Here is a 5,102-nt window from a genome sequence, read left to right on the forward strand (position 1 = left end):
GGTGTATGACTGAATGGCAAAACAGAACTTGTCATCATTGAAGGCAATCTCAATGCAATGAGATATCGGAATGGAGCCAGTGTCAATCCCATATCTCCAGAATCTGGGACCTAGCTCCATCCTCTAGGATAACAACGTTCTCCCCCACAGAGCCAGGATCATCACAGAGTACCTCCAGAATTTGGGAGTGGAGAGGATGGAATGGCCTGCTGTAAGTCCAGACTTCAAGCCAATTGAACACTTGTGGGATCAGCTTGGGCTTGCTGTACGCATGAGGAGGAGGTGCCAAGTGGTTGTGGCTGCGTATGCGTATTCAACACGCTACTGAGGTCCCTGACGGTGTAAAATGAATAAAGTAAAAGCAACTCAAAACAAGAGTGAATACCAACGGGGGATTTTGGCACATTTTTGGGGGGCGCTACTGTCAGCATGTTCATGTTCATGTTCATGTTTGCAAAAAGAGGAGATCAGAGATCAGCTATTTCTCAGTCAAACATTTAATCCAAATATTGGAGAATCAAAATGGCTTGTACAAGGATCTCTTCTGTTCAGAAAACCACAGTTGGTAAACCATTAGCTGCAACCAACTTCCCAGAAGAGAGTGAGCTAACTTAGCATTACACATATACTAAAAATGTGCAACTATCTGATTGGTTTGTCAAAGATGGGGAAGAGCCGTGGTTTAGACTTAGCTCTCCCGGTTTGGTGCACAGGCTGGTCCCAGCCTCTAGGCACCCGGATCATCCAGTCAGCGGAGACAGCGCCCTAACGGGGAGGAAAACCCTACACTCCCTCATCTTTGCATCTTTTCACGTGCTTTGGTTTAACTTCAGGGTGTCTCTCTGACACTATTCTCTTATTCAGTACTCAACCTTGAGTTGTTTCTCTGTGTGATCTGAGTGTCAGTCTGTGTCAGCAACTTATTATCTTATTTCTACCTCAGAGCAGATTCCTGAGAGTCTACACCCTAACTGTGTGTGTGCATGAGTGCGTATGTGTGTGTGTATGTGTGTGAGTTTAGGTGTGTGTGTAAGTGTATGTGTGTGGGGGGGGTATGTGTTTGTGTGTCTGTGAGTATGTGTGTGTGAGTATGTGTGTGAGTGTATGTGTGTGTGTGTGTGTGGGGGGGGGGTGTATGTGTGTGAGTTTAGGTGTGTGTGTGTGTGTGTGTGTGTGTGTGTGTGTGTGAGTGTGTGTGTGTGTGGGGGTATGTGTGTATGTGTGAGTATGTGTGTCTGTGAGTATGTGTGTGTGTGTGTGTGTGTGTGTGTGTGTGTGAATTTATTTCAGCATAGCTTTACTTCTTATTGATTAATAATACATTTACATAATATAAAAAGGCCATAATCATTGTAACTTTTAAATCTCAACACTACCCACGCATTTAACTGTGTTGCTCATTCTACAGAAGCACGATCCTTACAAGTTATACCTCGTTGTAAAGGTGACTAATCAGGCTTTCCAACGATATATAATACAACACCAATCCGTTTCTTACTATATGCGGACTATGCAAATGCATAGGGGGCCCAAAGCTGCATGTTCAGCCTTATCTGTGGAGAATTGAAATTACCTGTCTTTATCTGTGGCTATCTCGTGTTTATTATATCCCTTATATGCTAACAAAAAAAAGAAGGATAATGAAGTCCCATAATTAAGTCACAATCGTCGGACTGCACTGTCACGCAGTGAGTGACGTATGGGCCGCCGACAGGTACGATGGGAATAATTGATAACTACTCATCATTCACGTTAGTGAGGACATTATGGCAGACAGCGTTATGACATCAAAAAGAAATTATCCTAGTGGGGCAGAAAAACACAAGAAGAAAACGGAGGAAGAAAAACGGTCAAAGGATAAAGGTAAGACATTTGTTTGTGATGTGGCGTGGATGGAGGGAGGTGTAACGCCGAGTTTTTAGCAGGTTTGTTTGTTTATTTGTCCTGCTAGCTAGCTCAGCTAGCCTCGGATAAATGTTAGTTAGCTGGCTGGGATTTGTTTGCTCATAAACCCAGCTTTAGTGTTTGTGTAACCAGTGGCACCTGTTGGTCCTCTGCTGTCTGCCTCTGATTGGGGCAGGAATCAATAAAGTGAGTTAGGTGAGTGGGCAGGTGTTGATTGTCTGCGTGAGGCCAGAGAGACGCGAGGCTTCAGCCGTGGTTTGTGTGTGGCTACACAGTTTTTATGGGGGGATTGGTTTCCTGCTGCGTGTGAGGTGCTGGTGTAGCAGGTATGCAGTTTTTAAGGATGTTTATTAAAAGTGTTATTCTGTTTTGGGTGTGTTTAATCCATTATTTAGTCATTAATTGTGTTTCTATTGTTTATGTTTTTACAGTGACTGTTCATCGTGTGTGCACTATCTCCTGCTGTCCTTTTTTGGTTTCATTTGTAGGATTTGTTTTAGTTAGTCCGCTCGTGGATGTAAAGACCCGGGGGTGCATCCTGTGAGGGCGGACTAGCTTCCCTAATTTTTAGCTAATTGTTTTGTTTGTTTACTCACTTCCCTGTTAAAATCCGCGGTGGGTAATTATCAACTGTAATCCCTAGTAGCACTGAGACCCGATTTATGTGTGCTGGTTATAGTCACGTGTGAATTGATTGCGGTGCTATTTTGATATGGATTGATGTGCAGTGGCATTTTAAGCATGCAGTGATTTTCAACCCTAGGCTATCGGGCTCATGTGTAATAGGTATTGACAGTATACATAATTTGACCCCGTTTGGAGGAATAGGATTGTGATTTTATGATCTGCACTGTGGATAATAAATATTAACATTTATACACCTTCATTCCTTGTGCTCCATTTTATTTAATGATTGTCCTGTGGGGTCAGGTTCAATATTTGCTTCATCAAAGTTGGCTAAAATAAAATGTGAACGGACTGTGCTGTCCTGCCATGGGACTAACTGACTGAAGTGAGTGAAACCAGACACAAAAGTTTTGTCAGATTATAGCAGGGTGTGTTGTTGTGTCTATGTTATCATCCAGTGGAAGTCGTCTCTCAGATATTTGCCACTTAACATTACTTTTATTGTCCTCTAATTAGAAGTGTGCTACTGCTATATAATGCACTTTGGCTGTGTTTGATTTCTTTACTTGGTGCTCTCATTGGTGTTCATCAATAGCTTCCTGCACCTCTGTGAGTGACCACTTGCTTATAGGCTTACACTTAACAACGCAGACGAGACAGGGATCGGGACAGTTCCTGATGAACATTGCAGCAATTTCTGCATCCATATTCAATTCAATTCAGTTAAATTCAAAAAACTTTATTTGGCCCCAGGGGGCAATTAAAAGGCACGTAGAGCAGGCAGTGCAGCAATGACAAAAAACTATAGCAGCAGACAAGACAACAGGCAGTGCGGCTGTAGCACAAAAGAATATAAATAAAACAATAAAGGTGGGTAGGCAAAGAATTCACAGTAAAAAATCTGTTAAAATTATGAAGTTATGTAAATGTATGGTGTGTGTGTGTGTGGGGGGGGGGGGGTGAGTTATGAGTTGAGGAGCTGTTCTGATCTGGAGGCTGGTTGAGTGGAACCAGCATGTTATGGAAAAGGTGGTGATGCTGTTGATGAAGGAGCAGTAGAATGCTGGAGGATGCTCTTACTTACGCCAAAGGAATTGAGCTTCCTGATATTTTCTGAGGATCTCCTCAGTGTTAGAGGAGAATTTCAGCAGATTGTCAAAGATGGTGCCCAGGTATCTGTACTCATCAACAAGCTGAGACTCTCCATGGATTGCTGCAGCCAGTTCCCTCTGCTTGTTGGAAAACGTCACCACCATCTCTTTGGTTTTGCTGACATTCAGCTCAGTTGATCATCCAGGTGGAAGCGGGAGGAGAGTTTGTTAGCCAGGATGTGAGGCAGAGGCGCCGTCAGGGGGGGCCAGGGGGGGCCGCGGCCACCCCTGAAAAATGCTTGGCCCCCCCAGTGGCCCCCACAGTTCTGAAAATTTCGGAAATTGTATCTACGTTGTCCGAGTGCAAGTGAAGGCAGCACTGCAGCAGCTGCTGCCCAAACTCAGAGACGGATAGTGGAAGTCATTTTCAACGGCAGCTCTTGAGACAACCAGACTACCAACAGGTAAGTCAGTCAAACAGTACTTACTTATAGAACAAATAGTATGTGTTTGGTAAACTGTGTCTGTGCTGAACCACATGCTGGCTGCTCTCCTTTACTGAGCATCTCATTAGCTTGTGTTAAGGGCCGCTAGCGTTGGATCACCAGTACCTGTGCCGTGATGCTACGGCAATTTGCAGACAATGAAGAGAAAGTCTACGGATATCTCTTCCATATGTGTGATGATGCAGGCCAAGATAACACCGCTGAGCAAACCCATGAGCAGACAGGGACAGAAACAGAGCAGGGCAGTGCAGAGGAGCAGGTTCAGGCAGCGACAGGTCCAGAGAACAGGGAAGAAGTAAGGCAGCAGGCCAGACAGGACACAGCTGTTCATCCTACTGCTGGACCAACAGGTGACCTTAGAACAGGGAAGAAGTAAGGCAGCAGGCCAGACAGGACACAGCTGTTCAACCTACTGCTGGGCCAACAGGTGATCTGAGAACAGGGACCCTTATGAGGAAATGAATGGCAAGAGAGTAACTTCACCTGGATAAACGCGTGGTAACAAGGTGTCAACACTGAGTTATGAATCCTGGTGCAACAACAGAAAGCTTCTTGTTCATGTTTATTGGTAGATGAGTTTGAATAGTCAGAACAGAACTGACTGTGGGTCCATAATCTGTATATAGCATCTAAACATCCTTCTGTATATTCTGTATATATTCCTTATATATTTTTGCACTTGCTACTAATTGCACTTCTGGTTAGATGCCAAACTGCATTTCATTGCCTTGTACTGTACAGGTGTAATGACAATAAAGTTGAATCTAATCTAATAATACACCTGTAATCTGGGATTACTATGGATAGCTACTCATGTTATTATTGTTGTTTTTGCTGCTGCTATTTTAAATTCAGAATAACTTATTTTCCTCATGTTTCATCACAGATATTTCCCAGACAACATCAGAGGGCCCAAACAGCAGCATCTCAAGTTTTTCCCTCATACTCTTCAAGGGGACAGAAGATGAGGCTC

Source organism: Pempheris klunzingeri, chromosome 10 (assembly GCF_042242105.1).
Source record: "Pempheris klunzingeri isolate RE-2024b chromosome 10, fPemKlu1.hap1, whole genome shotgun sequence".
NCBI lineage: Eukaryota > Metazoa > Chordata > Actinopteri > Acropomatiformes > Pempheridae > Pempheris > Pempheris klunzingeri.